We start from the raw sequence: 24,996 nt of genomic DNA, 5'->3' as shown, positions 1-24,996 counted from the left end.
CACATGACCCCACTGGGAAAGGACAACTGGAAGCTTATGCCTGGTCTCTCCTAAAATCCATCCTATGACCCATTTTCTGTTGCTGATTTTAGTCTATATCCTTTCACGGTAACAAATCATAAGCATGATTATAACAGCTTTGCTGATTTCTGTGAGTCTTCTAGTGAATCACTGAACCTGAGGGTGGACCCTGGAAGACCTTCTGAGAATCTGCAGTGGACCCCCAAACACAGGAACTATTGTCTAATAAAAGTCTATAATTTTTTAAACAATGCATGGTTCCACTAACATTCAGTTCTGCCAAAGTCCTGCTGAATTATAAATTCCATTACAGTGAAAACTCTGCCTTTCTATGTTGATCTTTACATGCCCTCCTCTCCACAATACACATACAGAGCTTTTCATGTACTAGGTGTTCAATGAGGAGCAAATGGAAATGAAATTGAATTCTGCGACCAGACTGAAGAAAACTCTCCTATAACTGGAGCTGACTCGTTAGGCCATTGGTGAGCACTGTTGTCAATACACTTCTAAATGGGATTCAACTCACACAATGAAGATGTGTGCCTCCACTGGATGGATTTTGAATGATAAACTCTCCTAAGGTGGCTCTTTTCCTTGAAGTCTCTGTTCCCTGCCTCTGTGGCTACGCAGACAGCTCTTAAACCATGGGCAAGGCTGACATGTCTGAACTGGGCCCAAGTTAGGGAATACACATTCCCTCTTCTCTTCCCTATGAACAGGAGATCTCTGACTGTTTGTAATGGACGGTATTGGAGTTACAGCTTCTGCAATGTCTGATGTATGTAGTGATGCCACACCATTCTTATAAGTGGGCAGTCTCCTGAATTGAGGAGTTTAGTGGGAAGGTGATCCTGGGACTGAGCAACTCCTTAAATCGTAGCCTTGGAACTGATGCCATGACTGTTCAAGAAAGGCAGCGATGTCCTCAACAGCTTTTTATTTTACAACTAGAATTTTAGTGGACTCTTCCAGGTTGGTCAAAAGCCATAGTCTTAGAAGAAATAAAGCTGGTTGACTGTGGCAGATGTTAAGGTCTCTCTAGTCATCTAGAGCTAGCATACTTCTCAGGGGTCTCTGTTCTGTTTGCTTTGAGATAGAATAAAATGTTTTCAGCACATGATGCCAAGCTGCAAGCTGATGAACAAATTGGCCAGTGTGCACTAAAACAGACAGTAGAAGCACTTAACATAGGGTGGAGGTTGTACTCTGCTATCCAGAAATAGTTTAATACTGTTTACTTTGTTCAACGTGTCTGTTTGTTCATCTGTTTGTTTTTTCTTGTATCAACATCTTCACCAGCAAAATTGTTGTGGGTGAAAAATTAAAACAAAACAAAATGAGTCAATCAACTGATTTTTGACCAGGATGCCAAGACAATTAAATGGTTTTTTCAACAAACCATACTGGGACAAACGGATATCCACATGCGAAAGAGTGAAGTCGGACCCTCACTTCACACCATCACTAACAAAAACTAGCTCAAAGGATCAAAGGCCTAGTGTAAGACTTAAGAATATAAAACTCTTAGAGGAAAACATAGGGGTTAATCTTTGTGACCTTGGATTAGGCAATGGTTTGTTAGATATGACACCAAAAGCACAAGTGACATTAGAAAAAATAGATTAAAAAATAACAGCACCAAAACTAAAATTTGGGGACATCAAAGAATACCATAAAGAAAGTAAAAAAACAATCTATAGAATGGGAGAAAAGATTTGTAAATCATATATCTGATAAGGGACTTGTATATATAATATATAAAGAACTCTTACAACTCAATAATAAAAAGACAAATAAGCCCATTTTAAAATAGGAAAAGGACCTGAATAGACATTTCTGCAAAGAAGATATACAAATGGCCAATAACCACATGAAAATGTGCTCAACATCATTGGCCATCAGGGAAATCCAAATCAAAACCACAGTGAGATACCACTTCACAGCCACTACATGGCTAGAATCAAAAAGTCAGGCAGTAACAAATGCTGGCAAGTATGTGGAGAAATTGGACTCCTCATACACTATTGATGGGAATGTAAAATGGTTTAGCTGCTTTGGAAAATAGTCTGGCAACTCCTCAGATGTTTAAAAATAGAGTCATCTACCATATGATTTAGCAACTCCATTTCTAGGTATAAGCCCAAGACAAATGTGTTTACATATGTGTTTACATATCTTAGTTCATTTGGGCTGCTATAACAAAATACCATAGCCTGGATGACCTAAACAGCAAGCATATTTATTTCCCATTGTTCTGGAGGCTGGAAGTCTGAGGTCAGGGTACAAGCATGGTTGGGTTCTGGTGAAAGTACTTTTCCTGGTTTATAGATGGTATCTTCTTACTGTGTCATCGCATGGTGGAGAGAGAAAAAGAGAGAGAGAGGGAGCGCGCTATGGTCTCTTCCTCTTCTTATAAGGGTGCTAATCCCATTAATGAGGCCCCATCCTTATGACATAATTATCTATACCTCCCAAAGGCCCTACATCCTAATACTATCACTTTGGGAGTTAGGGCTTCAACCAATGGATTTTGGGGGGAAACAAACATTCAGTCCATAAAGACACATATCCACGCAGAAACTTGTATGCAAACATTCATAGTAGCATCATTCTTAACGGCCAAAAAGTAAAAACAACCCAAATTTATCAACTGATGAATCAATAAATAAAATGTGATATATCTATATAATGGAATATTATTTGGGAATAAAAAGAAATGAAGTACTAATACATGCTATACAACATGGATGAACTTCGAAATCATCCTGAGTGAAAGAAGAAAGTCACAAAGGACCATATGTTGTATGATTCCATTTATATGAAATGCCCATAATAGGCAATTCTATAGAGATAGAAAATAAATTAGATAGATTGCCTAGGACTGGAGGAAATGGGGCAATGGGGGCGGGGTGGGGGGTGGTGATGGCTATGGGATGTGAAATTTATTTTTAGGGTAATGAAAATATTCTGAAATTGATTATGGTGATGGATGCACAATTTTGTGAATACACTAAAAGTCATTAAATACTGCACTTTAAATGGGTGAATTGTACAGAATGTGATTATATCTCAAAACTATTTCTAAGCTGCTTTTTAAAATAACATAAAGATTGAGCAAATTTTTCAGAAAACCAGTGACTTATGCAAAAAAAATCACATAGGTTAATCCCTCCCCTATATCTCCCAGCCAAGGAGAAAATAACCAGCCTTGTTGAGCCAGGCAATTGGTACCAGTCATTGGTGCCTGTCAGACAGACCTAGCACCAGCCATTGGTGCCAGGCAATTCTTGCTCTAACTCTGCCAAGATCACTCAACCAGTAAAAGGGGAGGTCAGGTCCCCTTGAGGAAGGACCCTACTACGCTGCTAAAAATGTATACTGTTACTCTTTATCCCAGCCTTCTCCAAAGGGACCTTTGGCCTTTTACCAGGTGACTGTGCACTGGGGAAAAGAAAATAATCAGACATTCAGGGATCACTGGACACTAATGCCCAACTGACACTAATTCCAGGAGACCCAACACATCGCTGTGGTTCACCAGTCCAAGTGGCGGCTTATGGAGGTCAGGTGATTGATGACATTTTAGCTCAGGTCTGTCTCACAGTGGGTCCAGTGAGTCCCCAAACCTATCCTGTGGTTATTTCATTTCCAGAGCGCATAATTGGAATAGGCATACACAGCAGCTGACAGAATCCCCACGTGAGTGGGAGTGTGCCCTGAAATCTAGGTCTGGCTGACTCCACAACCTGTGTTCTCTCCACTATGCCAAATGTCAGGAGGGCAAAAGATCAAATTACTAACAAGAGGCTCCAGCAGCCCTGGAATTTATTCCTACTTTGTACATAATGAAGTAGGCTGGTGATCTGCTTTCTCAGTACAGAGCAGACTGAAGCAGCAAAGTAGAAGGGATACAAATTAGACAGAGACATTCTGCAGACAGCCTTGAGGGATGAACATTGACAGCCCTCAGTGAGACAGAACCTACAGAAAGGTGGCAGGAGCTCCTCCTGCAAAAGGTGAAACAGCTGCCCGCCCGCTCTCCCACTCCTCCACCCCGCCACGGCCCCTGAGGGCATCCCCATATCAGCCCTTCTCAAACTTGAGTGAACTTCAGAATCACCTGGGGGGAGGGATAAAAAAGAAGATCCTGGGTCCCACCCCCCAAATTTCAGATTCAGTGGGTCTGCGGGAGCCTGAGAACGTGCCTTTCTAACACGTTCTGGTGTGCTGACGCTACTGGTCCCGGACACAGTTTGAGAACTGCTGACCTAGATTCTAGCCCAGGGCACTTACCCGGTGTTCCCAGTAATTGCTTCTTTTTAAGAAAAGATGCGATTATGTCGGGTTCCTGTGTTATAAGTCAGAGGTGTACGATGCATCTAAAATAACTGTGGTCAAAACTAGTTAGAATAAAAACTTTTTGGCATTTAAAGAGGTCAGGTTTGGAAAGTGGGAAGATTCATTCCTAAGGAGCCCTGCACACAGATCGCCTGAGGAGGGGGACGGCCTTCCCTCATCACCTTAGCCAGCCTCCCCTGCATCCCTGGTCCCTAGTCCCCAGCCTTGCTTTACTTCATCTCACAGCATTTACCACAACTGGATGTTGCATTGTATATTTATTTGTTTATATGTTCATGGTCTGTCTCCAACAAAAAGTAAGCTCCATGAAGGCAGCCTCGATTTCTTCTGTTCACCATGGATCCTCAGAATCTAGAACAGGCTTGGCACTTGGTAGGGTCTTAATAGTTACTGACTGAGAAAATGAATGATGAAAACATAACATTTTGCTAAAATATTGGTTAAAGGCAGGGTGTGTGTGTAGTGTGTGTGTAGTGTGTGTGGTGTGTATAGTGTGTGTAGTGTGTGTTTGTGTAATGTGTAGTGTGTGTGTCTGTGTGTTTTGAGAGGATCCGGGCACAGGAAGAGGGCTAATTGTTGGGTGGCTACAAGTCAAGGAAAAGGACCCTCCTCTCTGCACCTGCTTTGAGAAAATGGCATTTGAGGAGAGCAGTAAAGGAGCGGAGGGAAACTGCAGATTGTGAAGAAGCTGTTTCCCTTCTCCATCCAGACGCTGAGAGGGCAAGCCCAGCCTGGGGAAGGGGCAGGAATCCAGCTTGGAGACTCCAGTTCGCCTCCGCCTAACCCTAACTTGTGGTCAGGGCCTGGAAGCCCTGCTCAGTTTATCCATCACCTAGTTTATCCATCACCTAGTCCACCACCTGTTGGCAAAGACAGGAGGCGCTCCATGGCAGACTGACCGTGACTCCTCAGGACTGCTGAGGAAAGAGGAAAGCTTCCGGTGGTGGAAAAATACAGAAAAAGCAAAACCCTGCATCCTTGCTCTTCTCCCCTTGTCTTCCAAACAGCATACTGTTTTCCCTCTTGGTCACTCTCCAGATGGTCCCACCACATACCTTCCTGACACATAAAGTCAGGGGCTCAGCTAGTGCAGCTTCTCCATTGCAAGTGAGATCACGAAGGCCCAGGAAGCAGAGGTCTCTCTCCCAAGTTAGCCGCAGATCCAGGACTAGAATTCAACTCTGTCCATCAAGAGATCTTTCTTCTACCTATCTTGTCATCAGCGGGACTTTGAGCTCCTGTGGAGAGAAACTGCCATGTTCATCTGATGGGCACAGTGTCTGGTATATAATAGATCTCAAGAAATACCAGAGAATTAAATATATGAAAGCTCTTTTCTTCTCTCTTTTCTTCTGTGTGCTCTGCAAGAGACAGTGTGATTACGGATGACCCAACGAACAACTCTGTTGAGGTTAGAGAGAGAAAGGGACACGAGAGAGGAACTACGGAGGGACATCCAGGCCTGGGGTAGCTAAGGAAAATCAACAGTACAGGGTCAGCCCTTTCCAGGCTTTTGTCATACGTCCTTTGTGTCTGGAAACCCAATCTTGAAACCACCTCAAGCTAACCAAACTCACAAGAGACCAGAATGCAGGTAATTAATATTTAGTGTACCAAAGGGACTGGGTATCTGAATTAGCTCATCAACCATTCTCTCCTTATGGGAAAATCTAATTGGAAAACCATATCCACTAACTGTGAGTCCCTAGGGGGCCAGTATGAGCCCTTATTACCCTCACTCCAACCCCTAGCACTGTGAATGATCACTCAAAAATTTATTCCTTCGTCGAAAGTAAGCTCCAGGAGGACCGGCATCTTGCCTTTCTTTTTCACCAGTGTATCCCAAGCACCTAAAAGAATACCCATCACATAGCATATGCTCAATGAATATTTGCTGAATGAATGAAGAGTTCTGTAATCAACATAAAATTAGGACAAGGAAAATTGTCCTATTGGCGGTGACAGGCTTAGGTGGAGTGATACAGCCATCTCTGCTAAGAAAATACAGCTGCAGGGCTTCCCTGGTGGTGCAGTGGTTGAGAATCTACCTGCCAATGCAGGGGACACGGGTTCGAGCCCTGGTCTGGGAAGATCCCACATGCCGCGGAGCGACTAGGCCCGTGAGCCACAATTGCTGAGCCTGCGCATCTGGAGCCTGTGCGCCACAAGAAGAGAAGCCGCGATAGTGAGAGGCCCGCGCACCGCGATGAAGAGTGGCCCCACTTGCCGCAACTAGAGAAAGCCCTTGCACAGAAACGAAGACCCAACACAGCCATAAATAAATAAATAAATAAATAAAAGAAAATACAGCTGCCAAGCGGATGTGATGGGCACGTGCCCCCACTGGCATCTTCACTGGAGGGTGCTGAAGACACCGATAACACTTAGCTCCATGACCTCGCTTTACTTGGCAGATCTGCCCTTGGGGTGTCACATTCTCTCTTTGGACAAGGTACAAGCCATTTCTAGCACCCACCTTCCAATCACCTCACCTGGTGACTACACCTGGGCACCTGGTCATCTTGCTTGAGAGTGGGTGAGGCTTGCTAGAGTCTCCCCAGCTCCTCCTTTGTATCTCTTGGGGGGAGTCAGTCCTTTTCAGCATATGTTGATTCATCCTTGTTTCCTCCCCAAAGGGCAACTGAGTTTCCAAGTTCAAGGCTCCCAGTAGTCTAGCCATTGTCTGTAGCAAGTATTCAGAGGGAGTCATGGAGGCAGCCAGGAAATAAAACACCCCGCGCTCTGCCTCCAAACATGAGATCCTCCTGAGAAACTAGCTGTCAGCTCTACATTCACTGTCAAGTCTAATTAACATGTTCGTAATTCTTACAGTTTAACAACACTCTTACACATGACATCACTTTATTTTTATTATTAAAGTATAGTATATATAGATATATATATATAGCTGAATCACTTTGCTGTACACCTGAAACTAACACAACATTGTAAACCAACTGTACTTTAATAAAAAAAAATTTTTTAAGGAAAAAATAAAGTATAGTTGACTTACAATACTGTATTAGTTTCAGGTGTACAACATAGTAATTCTTTATTTTTATAGAATATACTCCATACAAAGTTATTATAAAATATTGACTATATTCCCTACACTGTACATTATATCTTTGTAACTAATTTATTTTATACTTGTAGTTTGTACCTCTTAATATCCTTCACCTATTTTGCCCCTCCTCCTACCACTCTCCCCTCTGGTAACCACTCGTGTGTTCTCTGTATACACATGATGTCTCTTGATCTGATGCTCATAATAGCCACCTGGCATAGAGGTGAGAGAGCCATGTCACAGAGGAGGACATGGCAGCAGTGAGATTTAGTGCCTGGACTAAGCTGACACTGCTAATGAAGCACAGAACTGGAGTTTGAGCTGATTTTGTAGGACCCCAATCTAGAAGTCTTCCATTATATCCTCTCCCTCTATAAACTGAGGATGAAGGGGAGGGTAGTGACCCAACCCAATGGTGTGTTTAGGTCCTATGGAATAAAGAGATCAGCAACAAGATAGAAACAAAACCAGCCGGTAGCCACAGTGTTGAAACCTCCACTCTGTCCCTATCCCCACCAACACTGCTCCCCAAAATCCTTCTTCTGAAAACCCCTACCAAAGTGATAGTCAAGGAATTTTAAAAGTATAAATGCACAAGGATCAAGAGAACACAAGAGGAAACAATGATGGACAAGAAGTGTCCACACAGTTTTAGAAGATGCTAAAAGATTGTAGAGATCCAGAGACTTTTATTTGTGTAGAACTTAGATCAACTTAATATGATGACACAGAAAGTAGCACAATAAGACAAAGAGATAATTGGGAAGGGGTAAGAAAATTCGGTATCAGGTGGTATAATATCTTATTAATAGGAGATGGGAGAAAGGGAGAACTGAGAAAACAGACGGAAGGAAATTTCAAGGAACGAGTACAAGAACATTTAACCAGGCTGAAGGAAATAAGTCTCTGGGTTGAAAGGAGCCCACTAAATACAGTGAATGAAAAGGACCCCTACAGCACAGCATCATGAAATTTCAGGATCCCTGGTGTTAAGAGAACTCCCTAAAAGCTTCCAATCAAATGTAAAGAACTAAGAATCAGAATGACTTTGGACTTCTCAACAACACTGGAAGCTAGAATATGTCAGAGAGATGTTTCAAAATTCTAGGAACTCAATCTATCAATTGCTATGTAGAATTGAGACATTTTCAGGTGTACAATAAGTCAAAAAGATTTATGTCTCATGTCTGCTTTCTCAAGAAGCTACCAATCAAAAGAGCAAATGTGAGAAGAAAGGGAAAGAATGAATACAGAAAGAAGAAAGGGCAAGGCAGTAAATCCAGAACACTAGGCTCCCACACAGGAGCGCAGTAAACAGGGGCACCAGGAGGCCAGCAGGGGAGCCACCTGAATGGCGTGAGATCAGCCCATTTCCCAACAGGGCTCCAGAGGGAGAAAAGGAACAGATAAATTGCCTGATGTCTTTGATCATGTTCTACAGATTACTTGGCCTCTTTAGGAAGCATTAAAGAGTGGCACAAAAAGATAACCAAACAAATATTCAAAGTGAGACAAATATTAACTCTGGACAATCTAAATATTGTATAAGAAGGAATGTAATGGTTGGCCCAGCGTGGACATTTCCACAGCACTAATAATGAACATTCTAAATATAGACTTAATAAAAAAAAAAAACTTATGATATAACCTAATTGGCAGCTGGAGGGGAGAGGAGAAATAAGGTGGGGATGCCAGGCAGCTAAATCTTCATCTACCACAACAGGAAGACAATAGCTACCATCGGAAACTGACAAGTCGGGAAATAGCTGTATGTGTATATTCCTTAGAAATATTCAGTTCAATACCAGAAAAATAGAAGGGGCTTAGAAGAGTTGAAGGTGATTGCCTTCAAGGAGCAGGAATGCAGAGCCAGAAAGACAGAAATGTGAAGCAGGGAGCCACTGTTATTTCTCTTAAACTCTTAGTACTATTGGACTTAATATGTGTGTGTATACATACCACTGATAAAAGTTACAAATGCCCAGAGATGGCTAGGGAATGTGGTGCATTATAAAGAGATTTCCTTCAAAAATGGCTGGAGTCAGCAAGCACCCATCTAGGATTTAAGATGCAAGCTTCAGCTATTTGAAAAATGCCCGCACGTGGCGCCCCTCGTCCCCCATGCTAAATCCCCAAGCTCTCACCACGAGACGTCCCCTCACACTCCACCTATTCAGTTACCCGGGCAAACTGTTTGCTCTGCATATCTGGACGTTGAGCGCTTTCTCCAGGAAAAGGTTTGTGTTTTTCCATAGCTGACGAACGATGTCTCCTACATACCCCCAAGAGATATTTTGTTGGCTCGGTCCCTCCGGCCTTTGCCAAAAAGCAGCCCAAGCTGCCAACTCTTGTGCGTTCCAGAACCTGCAGGACTGAATTATGACTTTTGAGGGCCCAAGGCCCTTCATCTTCGTGGCTCCTTCCTTCATAAAACAAAATTATATTTGATGACCACACTGGTATAAAATTAGTATAATACAGGCTGGATTCATTGTTATGTATTCATTAAAATGTGTTTTTTCTTCTGATTTGAAGAGCAATTAAACCATTTTCACAGGCCCTGAGGAATGGCAGGAAGAAAGGACAGCTGACCTCAGCACTCTGCTGAAGTTCTGGGAGAAAAGTGCCAAAAGGAAATAAATGATAAACATCAAATGGAACAAAGTAATGGTCAAGTGTAAGCTGGTGTTTGCTGAGCAGTTATTATGTGCGCTGTGCTAAGCAATTTGCTGACGCGTACTGTTGAGGTCCCTCAGCCTCCCCCTGAGGCAAGCCCCATGTCCGCTGACATCCAGTGGCCCCAGAGGTTAGGTTTAGTGCCCAAGTTCACCCAAGCTGTCAATGGCAGCCCAGTGATGTGTGACCGCCAAGCCTGGCTCTTCCCGCCTCCCCCTCAACTTTTCTGATGAGGTGGAGGAGAGGGGGTCTGCATCTGCTCCTGTCACTCTCTGAGACCTCCTTGCCCCGCCGTACACTTTACCCTGCATGGAAAAGAAAAATAAACGTCAGTTTCCAGTAAGAGTGAGGTCAGAATCTGATATATGAGAAAACTCCATAAATGGGTGTTCCTTTGTATCTACAGAGATCAGAAAGTTGGTGACATCTTTTCCCCTTCTGATCTGGAGCCCTCATTGGCGCCCTGTGTTCCCGTTTCAAACGGTGTCATGAGCCGGCCTTGGTGGCAAAAGCTGAGCCTCCACCTCAGGTGGTCACCTTCTGTGATGTCTAGACTGTGACAAGGCAGTAGCACAGGCAGCGTCCCCCTACTCTGAGAGACCACCACTTCAGATGAAGTCACCAGCAGCCAGTAATTGCAACCCCACCTCATTTTCCTCAGCTATTCCCCATTTCTGTCCGTGGGTGAGAGGAGGTGTGTGTACGCTTACCCGCCTCATGCTATACATGCTTATCTCTGATGGTACAAACACTCCTCTGTGATTATACCTTCCTGTTGCATCTCCCCACGCAGTTAATCAGGAATAAGTCCACCCTTGACAATGACCCGTCCTGCTGGTTCTGTTTCCTCTGCGTAATCAGCTCCCTGTCGCCTCCCAGAGTGTGGCACTAGCTCGTGTTAGGCCAGCTAACCCAGAGACTGTCAGCAGGTTCCGACACAGACTCAGCTGCAGACAGAGGCTGGCCGGAGGCCAAACTCTGAAGTGGGACGGCAGCCTTCCTGTGGGTGGAAACGCTTGACTGTGACAACGGTCAGGGCAGAAGCCAGCGGTGAAGACTTTGGTTGTTGCTGAGTCCTAAACCATCCCCCAGATTATTATCTTAACTCAGAAAAAGGAAAATAAGGGGTCTTTTCCAAATATTTAAAATGTGAGGGCTACCTTTACTTCATACAAGCGCTACTTAGCAACAGAAAGAGTAGGTACAGGGTAGCTCTTCTATTACTGGATTCAGAACTCATGGGATTCCATAGCCCACACAAATAAAGGGTTTGAGAACCACTGTCCTTCACATCCCATGGTTGAAAAAAAGGATTTTTCTTTTTTTATTTAAGAAAGTGAGACAAGTGGTGACAGAGATGGAAATGAGGTGAAGACTGAAAGGCAATCATTATAGGAGTTATCAGAGAAGAGAATACACAAACCTCAGGACAATCATTAATGAAAAGTGTATCTCTTATGTGTTTTTGATAACTTTTGAGGGAGGGAGAGTGCATATTCTTTTTTTTTTTTAATCAGTCATCAATTTTATACACATCACTTTATACATGTCAATCCCAATCCCGCAATTCAGCACACCACCATCCCCACCCTACCGCAGTTTTCCACCCTTGGTATCCATATGTTTGTTCTCTACATCTGTGTCTCAACTTCTGCCCTGCAACCCGGTTCATCTGTACCATTTTTCTAGGTTCCACATACATGCGTTAATATACGATATTTGGTTTTCTCTTTCTGACTTACTTCACTCTGTATGACAGTCTCTAGATCGATCCATGTCTCAACAAATCACTCAATTTCATTCCTTTTTATGGCTGAGGAATATTCCATTGTATATATGTACCACAACTTCTTTATCCATTTGTCTGTTGATGGGCATTTAGGTTGCTTCCATGACCTGTCTATTGTAAATAGTGCTGCAATGAACATTCGGGTGCATGTGTCTTTTTGAATTACGGTTTTCTCTGGGTATATGCCCAGTAGTGGGATTGCTGGGTCATATGGTAATTCTATTTTTAGTTTTTTAAGGAACCTCCATACTGTTCTCCAGAGTGGCTGTATCAATTTACATTCCCACCAACAGTGCAAGAGGGTTCCCTTTTCTCCACACCCTCTCCAGCATTTGTTGTTTGTAGATTTTCTGATGATGCCCATTCTAACCGGTGTGAGGTGATACCTCGTTGCAGTTTTGATTTGCATTTCTCTAATAATTAGTGATGTTGAGCATCTTTTCATGTGCTTCTTGGCCGTCTGTATGTCTTCTTGGGAGAAATGTCTATTTAGGTCTTCTGCCCATTTTTGGATTGGGTTGTTTGTTTATTTAATATTGAGCTGCAAGAGCTGTTTATATATTTTGGAGATTAATCCTTTGTCCGTTGATTCATTTGCAAATATTTTCTCCCATTCTGAGAGTTGTCTTTTCGTCTTGTTTATGGTTTCCTTTGCTGTGCAAAAGCTTTGAAGTTTCATTAGGTCCCATTTGTTTATTTTTGTTTTTATTTCCATTACTCTAGGAGGTGGATCAAAAAAGATCTTGCTGTGATTTATGTCAAAGAGTGTTCTTCCTATGTTTTCCTCTGAGAGTTTTATAGTGTCCAGTCTAACATTTAGGTCTCGAATCCATTTTGAGTTTATTTTTGTGTATGCTGTTAGGGAGTATTCTAATTTCATTCTTTTACGTGTAGCTGTCCAGTTTTCCCAGCACCACTTATTGAAGACGCTGTCTTTTCTCCATTGTATATCCTTGCCTCCTCTGTCATAGATTAGTTGACCATAGGTGCGTGGGTTTATCTCTGGGCTTTCTATCTTGTTCCATTGATCTATGTTTCTGTTTTTGTGCCAGTAGCATATTGTCTTGATTACTGTAGCTTTGTAGTATAGTGTGAAGTCAGGGAGTCTGATTCCTCCAGCTCCGTTTTTTTCCCTCAAGACTGCTTTGGCTATTCGGGGTCTTTTGTGTCTCCATACAAATTTTAAGATGATTTGTTCTAGTTCCGTAAAAAATGCCATTGGTAATTTGATAGGGATTGCATTGAATCTGTAGATTGCTTTGGGTAGTACAGTCATTTTCACAATATTGATTCTTCCAATCCAAGAACATGGTATATCTCTCCATCTGTTGGTATCATCTTTAATTTCTTTCATCAGTGCCTTATAGTTTTCTGCATACAGGTCTTTTGTCTCCCTAGGTAGGTGTATTCCTAGGTATTTTATTCTTTTTGTTGCAATGGTAAATGGGAGTGTTTCCATAATTTCTCTTTCAGATTTTTCATCATTAGTGTATAGGAATGCAAGAGATTTCTGTGCATTAATTTTGTATCCTGCAACTTTCCAAATTCATTAATTAGCTCTAGCAGTTATCTGGTGGCAGTTTTAGGATTCTCTATGCATAGTATCATGTCATCTGCAAACAGTGACAGTTTTACTTCTTCTTTTCCAATTTGTATTCCTTTTATTTCTTTTTCTTCTCTGATTGCCGTGGCTGGTACTTCCAGAACTATGTTGAATAATAGTGGTGAGAGTGGACATGCTTGTCTCATTCCTGATCTTAGAGGAAATGCTTTCAGTTTTTCACCATTGAGAATGATGTTTGCTGTGGGTCTGTCGTATATGGCGTTTATTATGTTGAGGTAGGTTCCCTCTATGCCCACTTCCTGGAGAGTTTTTATCATAAATGGGTGTTGAATTTTGTCAAAAGCTTTTTCTGCATCTATTGAGATGATCAAATGGTTTTTATTCTTCAGTTTGTTAATATGGTGTATCACATTGATTGATTTGCGTATATTGAAGAATCCTTGCATCCCTGGGATAAATCCCACTTGATCATGGTGTATGATCCTTTTAATGTGTTGTTGGATTCTGTCTGCTAGTATTTTGTTGAGGATTTTTGCATCTATATTCATCAGTGATATTGGTCTGTAATTTTCTTTTTTTGTAGTGTCTTTGTCTGGTTTTGGTATCAGGGTGATGGTGGCCTCATAGAATGAGTTTGGGAGTGTTCCTTCTTCTGCAATTTTTTGGAAGAGTTTGAGAAGGATAGGTGTTAGCTCTTCTCTAAATGTTTGATAGAATTCACCTGTGAAGCCATCTGGTCCTGGACTTTTGTTTGTTGGAAGATTTTTAATCACAGTTTCAATTTTGTTACTTGTGATTGGTCTGTTCATATTTTCTGTTTCTTCCTGGTTCAGTCTTGGAAGGTTATACCTTTCTAAGAATTTGTCCATTTCTTCCAGGTTGTCCATTTTATTGGCATAGAGTTGCTGTAGTAGTCTTTTAGGATGCTTTGTATTTCTGCGGTGTCTGTTGTAACTTCTCCTTTTTCATTTCTGATTTTATTGATTTGAGTCCTCTCCCTCTTTTTCTTGATGAGTCTGGCTAATGGCTTATCAATTTTGTTTATCTTCTCAAAGAACCAGCTTTTAGTTTTATTGATCTTTGCTATTGTTTTCTTTGTTTCTGTTTCATTTATTTCCGCTCTGATCTTTATGATTTCTTTCCTTCTGCTAACTTTGGGTTTTGTTTGTTCTTCTTTCTCTAGTTTCCTTAGGTGTAAGGTTAGATTGTTTACTTGAGATTTTTCTTGTTTCTTTAGGTAGGCTTGTATAGCTATAAGCTTCCCTCTTAGAACTGCTTTTGCTGCATCCCATAGGTTTTGGGTCGTCGTGTTTTCATTGTCATTTGTCTCTAGGTATTTTTTGATTTCCTCTTTGATTTCTTCAGTGATCTCTTGGTTATTTAGTAACGTATTGTTTAGCCTCCATGTGTTTGTGTTTTTTACTTTTTTTTCCCTGTAATTCATTTCTAATCTCATAGCGTTGTGGTCAGAAAAGATGCTTGATATGATTTCAATTTTCTTAAATTTATTGACGCTTGATTTGTGACCCAAGATGTGATCTATCCTGGAGAATGTTCCGTGCACACTTGAGAAGAACGTGTAATCTGCTGTTTTTGGATGGAATGTCCTATAAATATCAATTAAATCTATCTGGTCTATTGTGTCATTTAAAGCTTCTGTTTCCTTATTTATATTCATTTTGGATGATCTGTCCATTGGTGTAAGTGAGGTGTTAAAGTCCCCCACTATTATTGTGTTATTGTCAATTTCCTCTTTTATAGCTGTTAGCAGTTGCCTTATGTATTGAGGTGCTCCTATGTTGGGTGCATATATATTTATAATTGTTATATCTTCTTCTTGGATTGATCCCTTGATCATTATGTAGTGTCCTTCCTTGTCTCTTGTAACATTCTTTATTTTAAAGTCTATTTTATCTGATATGCGTATAGCTACTCCAGCTTTCTTTTGATTTCCATTTGCATGGAATATCTTTTTCCATCCCCTCACTTTCAGTCTGTATGTGTCCCTAGGTCTGAAGTGGGTCTCTTGTAGACAGCATATATATGGGTCTTGTTTTTGTATCCATTCAGCAAGCCTGTGTCTTTTGGTTGGAGCATTTAATCCATTCACGTTTAAGGTAATTATCGATATGTATGTTCCTATGACCATTTTCTTAATTGTTTTGGGTTTGTTTCTGTAGGTCCTTTTCTTCTCTTGTGTTTCCCACTTAGAGAAGTTCCTTTAACATTTGTTGTAGAGCTGGTTTGGTGGTTCTGAATTCTCTTAGCTTTTGCTTGTCTGTAAAGCTTTTGATTTCTCCATCAAATCTAAATGAGATCCTTGCTGGGTAGAGTAATCTTGGTTGTAGATTCTTCCCTTTCATCACTTTAAGTATATCATGCCACTCCCTTCTGGCTTGTAGAGCTCCTGCTGAGAAATCAGCTGTTAACCTTATTGGAGTTCCCTTGTATGTTATTTGTCGTTTTTCCCTTGCTGCTTTCAATAATTTTTCTTTGTCTTTAATTTTTGCCACTTTGATTACTATGTGTCTCAGCGTGTTTCTCCTTGGGTTTATCCTGTATGGGACTCTTTGCGCTTCCTGGACTTGGGTGGCTATTTCCTTCCCCATGTTAGGGAAGTTTTCAACTATAATCTCTTCAAATATTTTCTCTGGTCCTTTCTCTCTCTCTTCTCCTTCTGGGACCCCTATAATGCGAATGTTGTTGCGTTTAATGTTGTCCCAGAGGTCTCTTAGGCTGTCTTCATTTCTTTTCATTCTTTTTTCTTTAGTCTGTTCCATAGCAGTGAATTCCACCATTCTGTGTTCCAGGTCACTTATCCGTTCTTCTGCCTCAGTTATTCTGCTATTGATTCCTTCTAGTGTAGTTTTCATTTCAGTTATTGTATTGGTCATCTCTGTTTGTTTGTTCTTTAATTCTTCTAGGTCTTTGTTAATCATTTCTTGCATCTTCTCAATCTTTGCCTCCATTCTTATTCCGAGATCCTGGATCATCTTCACTATCATTATTCTGAATTCTTTTTCTGGAAGGTTGCCTATCTCCACTTCATTTAGTTGTTTTTCTGGGGTTTTATCTTGTTCCTTCATCTGGTATATAGCCCTCTGCCTTTTCATCTTGTCTATCTTTCTGTAAATGTGGTTTTTGTTCCACAGGCTGCAGGATTGTAGTTTTTCTTGCTTCTGCTGTCTGCCCTCTGGTGGTTGAGGCTATCTAAGAGGCTTGATGGGAGGCTCTGGTGGTGGGTAGAGCTGACTGTTGCTGTGGCGGTCAGAGCTCCGTAAAAAACGCATATTCTTTTTAGGTAAGTAAAATAGTCCTGGTTATGTAGCATTATTTCCTGATATGAGAGAGAAACAGAAGAAACAAACATTCCAGTGGATATGAAAATTAGGACGTTTGAATCCCTGTATAGAGCTGCCAATAAGATACCTCATTATATTCAACTTCAGAAAAATAATGAATTATTTTTAGTGTATGTCCCAAATATTGTAGATTTAAAAATTCTTTGTTGTCTATCTGAAATTAAAATTGGATATCTTGTATTTTTATTTGTTAAATCTGACAACCTTACTATTGCCGTAAGAATGAAAACTCTCAGTAAGCTTGGCATGAGAATGGCATCTAGAAGATAAGAGAAAGGTCAGCAAGAGGTCATCCAGGGAACACCACTAAGGGTTTTTATAGAGGATGTTGGATAAACACTCGGCAAACTGAGAGCATCTTGCTCCTGTGAAAGGCTGGCTTTGTTTCTTAGCAGGATGGAGGCTGCCTTCAGTAACCCCAATTTATAGCCAGATTGGAAAACTCTCCCGGAGTAGAACTGGTTTCCATGGGAACACCCTGGCTGTCAAATACTCAAGTGCCAGGTGTGCAGAGCTCGTAGTAGGTGCTCAGGGAAGAAGTGCAGGTTGGGTGAGAGAGTTGGTAGATGAATTCTCTTAACTTCAGCATCTAAAAAGTGGCTGACTCTTTAATAAGACTAATTAGCCATCCAAAGTGTTCCTATCTGCACTCACTGGCCAATGTTCAGTTTTGTTTTTTTAATTAATTAATTTATTTATTTATTTATGGCTGTGTTGGGTCTTAGTTCCTGTGCGAGGGCTTTCTCCAGTTGCGGCAAGCGGAGGCCACTCTTCATCGCGGTGCGCAGGCCTCTCACTATCGCGGCCTCTCTTGTTGCGTAGCACAGGCTCCAGACGTGCAGGCTCAGTAATTGTGGCTCACGGGCCCAGTTGCTCCGTGGCATGTGGGATCTTCCCAGACCAGGGCTCGAACCTGTGTCCCCTGCATTGGCAGGCTGTTTCTCAACCACTGCGCCACCAGGGAAGCCCCAATGTTCAGTTTTTTAAGTATAAAAATGGGCAGATCTTCAGGCAAAGTCAACTCAGCTGGTTAGTGGCAGAGCTGGGACAAGAAGCCCCCAGGCAAGAAACAGTCGTGCTGTGCCATATGACTTGGCATGTATTTCCATTCAAAAATTTGCTTTCTTATTTGATGACTGAGATTTTCATTCTCTCAGGGTGAAACAAAATCACACTTTTCCAGAGGCATCATTCTTTATGCTTTGTGTATAAGACAATTTACACAGCCTCCATTTTCTCAATTTTTTGGTTTGACTGAGCTGATTTATTTTGGAAAACCATCACACTGCAGAGCCATTCCAGCTACTCTCCTTTTTATCTGCAGATTTATCAATATCTACATGAGCTTGGTCCCTGCCAATTTAGATATGATTTAGGTGGAAATTTTTTATCACTTCTATTTTTCATGTATCCTGTCTCCATTAAGTGATGGTACATGACCATCATTTAAATCTAATCCACACATTTAGTTGGGGGTTAGAATATGCTTAGGGCATTACCCTGAAGTTTGATTTCTGTTTATTTTGTTTCTATGTCTTTGATAACGTTTGGAAACATTCCCAAAGACCTTTGGGTAATTGGCATGTTTTAAAAACTACTAAATCAACAAATGAATCTGCGTCTTGAGCAGCATATCTCCTATAGGAGAGGGGGTAAAAAAAGCATGAATCAAATTGAGCTTCCTGGTTTTCCTTTGATGCACAGCCCTCCATCACTCAACTCAGGTCTACTGACCTAGAAGCACCAGGCAGTGCTTTACAAATGTCACCCAAAGTGTGTCATCATCCATGACAAAAATCCCTGATCACACTCATAACTCCCCTACTCTCACAGATGCCTTTGGCTGGAATTCCAGAAGAAACTACCGAGTTTCAGAACTTATCCTGTCATCCTTTAGATGTGTGATGAGAAAAAATGCTTGCTTTGATCTGAAGAAAATAAATCTGCATTTACTTGGAAAGTGTATTTTATAAACTCACATAGCAGTGGTATGGGATGGACCTGGGGCTGGAGATACTTTCTGAGCCCCTGCTCCATACCAGATATTGAGCTAGACAGCTGGGAAATATAAAGATTAATTTGCCTCTCTCTCCTCAAAGGGCCATGAGACATGTAGTTAAATAATTATAACACAAGGCTAAATACAATGCATGCCCTAAAAAAGTACAGAATGTTATAGGATTAAGAGGAAGGAGAGAGGCTTGTACTGGGGAATAATCGGGAAACAGTATTTTAGCCTTGAAAGTGGCTTTTGACGACCAAGACGAGGGTCCAGGCAAGCCAGACAGAGGGGACAGCATAGGATGTGTAAGGAAGCACGTTCCAGTTCCATCAGTAGGATGTAGGGGAGAGCAGGAGATGAGCCTGGAAAGGTAGGCTGGGGTCAGGTGGTGCAGGACCTGGAACGGCTTAGTCTGGCATTCAAGGTGCCCTGTGGCAGAGGGTAGATTATCCTCACATCCCGGCTCTCACCCAGGCCCTCTGGCTTCGTTATCTGCATCCACATTGGGCTCTTTATCCAGATGGGACCCCTCTTGCCCCGTCAATATGTGCAGAGAGCTGCTGTACAGTGGCATTTACTTTTTGACACGTAGCTCCTGGGGACCAAAAGTTATCTTCAAAACCTCAAGAGAGACAGAGAAGGAAAAGTTACTTTCCAGGAAGCCTAACCTTTAAACAATGACAGAGACACGTCACAGTCCTGCCCTCCAGGTGACCCTGAAGCAAAGTCATTGCCTGTAAAGGCCAAAGCAAGCGTGGAGGGATAAGAGGAGTCACTTGAACATAAGTGACCTGTTGGATCCCGGCTGTGGCCAGAGTGTGACTCTCAGGTGACCATGCTCCTTGGGTGAATTAGGACAGCACACTGGAGAACGTTACCCCTTAGGTAAGCCTACAGAAATCATTTCCCACATCTTCAACAATCGTGTTCTCCCTCTGAAAACTGCCCCAGAAGTACCTGTGGTAGCTCAGTCGGTGGGCTGCCCTCACTCTTGTTTATGCCTCCCCTTTCCCCTTTCTCCCACTTAACAAAAGAAAGACATACACCTCCAACCGTCCCACATCTTACCACACACACGGTCCCAGTATGTGAAAACGTGCACCAAACAACAGTGCAAAAGGAAACTTCAGATCTAAGAGAAAAGTCCCGTGACAGCAAAGCAAAGAGAGCTTTCTCAAAGAAAATCCTAACGGGGCAGTGCCACAGTCACCAGTGCTGCCCTAGTATCAGACAAGAGTACCATGGTTACCACCAAAAAACAGTTTCTTGAATGGAAAGCAATCAAGTAAACTTTTTTCTCCTGTCAGAAAGCAATTCTAATTTGACCACTGGCTTGACAGTGAGGGCTGCCTTTGCCCACAATGAGATACGGAGAGGGAGAGCATTATTCATTCGCTAGCGGGGCTCAAGCTGCAATTCCTTAAAACACAGAAAACATGTGGGAAAGTTCATCCTTTACAACTATGAAATTGAGGATACAAATCTAGATGTCATCTTTGAAATGTACATGGGGCACATAATTGCTCACAACTATTTTAGGGGGGTTATGAGCAAAGTCTGAAGATCCCAGGACCTTCAATGTCTCTCCAAACTGGCCAGTGTTGGGGAGTTTGTATGAACTGCTGAGCTGAGATTCTAGTTTTGCCCTGCAGAGGGCAGCGTTGGTAAAATGTTACAGGGCTGAAAAAAATTTTTTTTTCTGGTGGTTCTTTCTAGGCTAACTTTCCTTATTTGCCTTCAGATAATTTTAATTCGAATAAGAATGAGTTTTAGCATTTGTGGGCTTGAGAAGAGAGTAGCTGTTTGATCAGAACAGAAAGGGCTCTGTGTCAAGCAAATCTTTTCAGAGCTGAAACAGTAGTTTTTTTTATTTGTTTGTTTGTTTACCAGTTTCTTGATTTCCAGAGTCTAACAGTGCCCAATATTAAGTAGGTGCTCAAAAAAGTGTTGGATACTCGGACAGTCACGCTACTTCCAGCTCCAGGGAAGCTTTTAGTTAAACACACAGGACAATTGTGTGTCAACAAGACTCACCCACATGCCTGAAAGTCCACTTCACTCAGATTGCTTGAGGCTAACAGTGCCCAGAAAGGGCAGGCACCGTCTATAATTAAAGAGGACTTTGGCCCTGGTTGACACGAAATGACCTGAATGTGACTATAGTTGTTTACAGTTCTCAGTGACTCCAGGGAATTATTTTCTGGTGCCATTTCACTAAGAAAATCATGTGATTTCCTGATAGCGAGTTAATTATTGCCAGGTCTTGAATAAATGGTCGAAAATTTACATTTAAAGCACAGGTAAAGCATGTAGGCAAATAATCCATGGCTCACATTGGACACTGCTGTGTCAGGAATTGAAAGCTTCTTCAAAGATGAGACAGGGAAGGAGGATGAGGTTGAAAGAACAAGCATGAAATAATGAGTTTTGACTCTGAGACTCTCAATTCCTCTTTCCAAGAATGTGTCTACTCCCCATGGTGTCCCCCTCATACCCCCAGCTAAGTGGCTACACACTTCTCTTTCTAGATGTAAAAACTGCCTTCAGGGAAGTTTTAACTTGTGAGTGTTGGTTGCCTCCAGTAGGGTATTTGATATTTGTTTAATTAGAACTGAAATAGAAACTTTTGCTCCCGGTGGAAGAAATTCCAGCATCAGGGACTGGTGTGGGAGGTGGCTTTTGCAGAGGGTGGGCCCTGTTGCTGAGACGTCTGGACAGGTGTAAAAGGAGCGCCACAGACTCCACTCAGCCCTTCTGTCTGTTTGCCTGCACCATGGCACCACCAAAACAGAATGTTAATGTCAAGGGATTTGCTGCTCTCAAGGGATTGAAAGTTATGAATATAACCTCCAACAATAAAAACCACAAGATTGCTTTCTACTACCAGTCCTCTTGTGTTTTCTAAAATTGGCAGCATCTCAAAGTGCTTACATGTGTGCCTGTCTGATATGTGTATATATATGTGTGTGTGTATATACACATTCATAAATATTGTACTATATATAGTGTATTAGGTATACATATATTTAAGCACACAATTAACTGCAAAAATGTAAGGCTTACTATATCAGGAACTGTATATCTTGCCAGGAAAGAATCTGTCATCACCACCACCAAAGGCAAAGAGTTATTGATTAAATGCCCATATTCACATGACATTTCTCTGTGCATACTAAATATCCAGCAGGTCTCCCTGAGTTTGCCATGTGTATTAAACACCAGCCTGGGCCCTTCCATAGAGGGAAAGGCAGGCAGGGAAAGGCAGACTGAGAAATAAACGGCGAGGACCAAGCAGTTGACCAAATTAATACATACACACTGTGGTTTGTGGAGACAAGCGTCCACACTGCACGACATCATGGCCTTGGTTGTGCCCTATTTCTTCACTTAATATAGGCTAGTTATGATCCTGACCCACTGGTAAGCTGGCTTATTCAGACACTGGCTTATTCCAGACTGAACCACTGGCTTCCTATTTCCAGATGGTAACACCAAATACAACGGACTGAATATTTATGTCCTCCAAAAATTCCTGTGTTGAAATTCTAACCCTCAATGTCATGGTATTAGGAAGTGGGGCCTTTGGGAGATGGTGTTTTTCTTGCATGGTCATGAAAGGGAGTCCTCATGAAGGAGATTACTGTGCGTATAAAAGAGAATCCAGAGAGTTCCCGCACCCCTTCTACTGTGTGAGGACACAGCAAAAAGATTGCCGTCTATGAACTAGGAAGCAGGCCCTCACCAGACACCAAATCTGCCAGTACCTTGATCTTGGACTTCCCAGCCTCCAGAACTGTGAAAAGTACATCTCTGTTGTTTAAGCCATGAAGTCTAAGGTATTTTTGTCATAGCAGCTCAATCAGACTAAGACCCAAGGTAAAGGCAGTGTTTATTATGCATAGGCTTCAGAGTCCCAGAAACCAGTGCTATCATCCAGGTACTGACGAAAGTGACCAGGAAACTGGTGAACTGGAAGTTTACTGGAAAGTTCCTTCCAGTTTACTGTTAACTGGAAGACTCAGCCCTAGCTCACCTTAAAATGGAGCTGTAGCCAGGGTGTTCCCTAAGTCAAGAGGGTGAGAGGAAGGAGGGAAGGGAAGACGCTATCATCCATGTTCCCTGAGAGTCTTTCTGGCCTCTCTTTACCCTCAATAAGAGTATTGCAGAGGATTAGCCCCAGAGATGCCAGAGAGACAGCATTGAAGGCTCTCAGGGGGGAACTTTCAAGGTTAAAAGCCACATCCTAAGCCTCAGCAGCAGCCTGGCCAGGCTGGGATAACACATGCCCCTAGGAAAGAGCATCAATTGCCCCAGGAGCCCAGAACTTCACCCTTCCAGACACTTCCTCAGTGACTCAGATCCCAGGAGGTTCGATGACCCTTGGGTAGGATAATGGTTTTGAAGCTTGTGAAAAATTAGTTGAAGAGGAAAAATGTCAGACCCATACACCCTTTCCTCCGAAGAATTAAAGGTCTTGGAAAGGACTCTAAAGAATACAAGTAGCAAAGAGATGACCAGCCACAGAGCTTCAGCTTAGTGTTTTGATTCTTACTCTTTTTCAGATATTCATCGTTTCTTTTACAGTCTCAAAGGGAGTCTGAAATTCACCCGAATTCTTAAAGTAAATCCAATTTAATTGTATCAGATTTAGAAAAATTAACATATGTTTTACAATATGTTCAGAGGAAGATTGCTCAGGATCTATCTTGCTCAAAATTAACAATAATAAAGTGACTGAATTAATTAAAGACCATGAACCACCTATTTATACCTATTATGTATAGTATATACCTATAGCTATATCTGTATTTGTATCTATATCTATCTAGCCTGAAGAGAACGGATGCTAACGAGCAGAACTCCCACTTACTCCTGCTAGCATTTTGCAGCATCAGTTCCCTTAAACCTCCCAGACAATCACGTGAGGAAACCAAGGCTTAGAGAAGTTCTGGGTTTGCCAAGGTCCAGCAGCTGATAAAGTCATGTGGGATAAAATCTAGATCTGGTGAGCCAGCCAGAAGCCAGTGTTATTAACCAACTGTCCCACCAACTCCCTGGATGCACTCAACAAATGTTTGTTGAGTGAAAAAAAAAAAGATTCCATGAAAATCTTCAAAAAGAAGAGAAGGATATTGTATCCTACTGGTATCAGCCTTTGTAAATAAGTATCACTGGTAAATACAAAATCCATGGTTATAGTTAATATATTGTTTCCATCTGTGTCTTAAAGGGAGGAAGGGAAATGAGAAGAAAAGAGGAGAGGAGAGGACAGGAGTTAAAGCAGCTTTGAGATCTTTGACACATGTCCACTTTCTGTCCCACTGGGCAAAAGGAGAACATGCTTTCTGGGAAAAACGTCAAGTCATTCCCCATGGCACATTTCTCCCCAAGAACAACTGGTTACTTCCTTCAGAGGGAGATGTGTGATCCCTGCCAGTGGGGTTAAGCACCTGGCTGCAGGAACGATTAGACATTCGGAGATGTAATCTACCTCTTCCTGAAGACCTGGGCAGGGCAACTGTATGAAGCAGTTCATTGCTCCATAAACCCCAAGGATTTGAGTGCTGGCCAGAATGATGCTGAGGAGCCTTCCTCTTTCCTGATGGCGTGGCTGAGAGCCCTCACTCCAGGGACTGGCTTCCTGACCAGATGTTTCTCATCCACACCTGTGGACCTTAGGAAACCTAGGGTGATCTCAGTAGCCGCAGCCTTGATTTCCTTCCCATCACAGCCCTTGAGATGTGGAAATTGAAGGAAAACCCACACTGGGGCCATCCACTCAAACAAGCAGGTCAAGGAGGGGAACTTCCTCACTTTATGGTCAGCAAGTCAGGTGTTGGGTCACCTCCTGGCACATCTGATCAAAGGACAAGATTATCCTGGCAGTGGAGCAGGCTGTTTCTTGCAGGGTGGTGTGGCTGGGCTTATATTTCATGGCTCGTCCAGAAGCAGATGGTTTTGATTCTCTAGTGATACCCCCAGAGCCTGTGCTAGAGTGCGGAAGCCACCCCATTGGGATCTTGGGACACTGGATTAAGCCAGACCATCAGACATCTGCCTCTGTGCCCTGCATTTTCTTAGCCTCTCCTAAAAGTACCATTTCTGAACCAGCTTTTCATAGACTGCCACTTTTTGCATCAAGGAACATTATGT

General features: G+C 42.2%; 1 long non-coding RNA gene across 2 annotated transcripts in view; it reads right to left on the bottom strand.

Moving 5' to 3' along the window:
• Positions 1-5,115: 5,115 nt before the first annotated feature.
• The window catches only part of LOC133076145 (uncharacterized), a 59,982-nt gene continuing 40,101 nt past the window's right edge, over positions 5,116-24,996 (bottom strand). The window contains exons 4-5 of one of the 2 annotated variants that reach the window (XR_009697502.1): positions 19,314-19,465; positions 5,116-5,621 (exon numbers count right to left, since the gene is read on the bottom strand). This is a non-coding gene — a long non-coding RNA (uncharacterized LOC133076145). Of the gene's footprint in view, positions 5,622-9,956; positions 10,432-19,313; positions 19,466-24,996 lie in introns of those variants that run through there. The other variant, XR_009697503.1, reaches the window with a different exon arrangement.

The sequence above is a fragment of the Eubalaena glacialis genome, chromosome 16, assembly GCF_028564815.1.
Source record: "Eubalaena glacialis isolate mEubGla1 chromosome 16, mEubGla1.1.hap2.+ XY, whole genome shotgun sequence".
NCBI lineage: Eukaryota > Metazoa > Chordata > Mammalia > Artiodactyla > Balaenidae > Eubalaena > Eubalaena glacialis.
The sequence above is the reverse complement of the archived record's forward strand: the minus strand, read 5'-3'. Positions and strand labels throughout refer to the sequence as shown.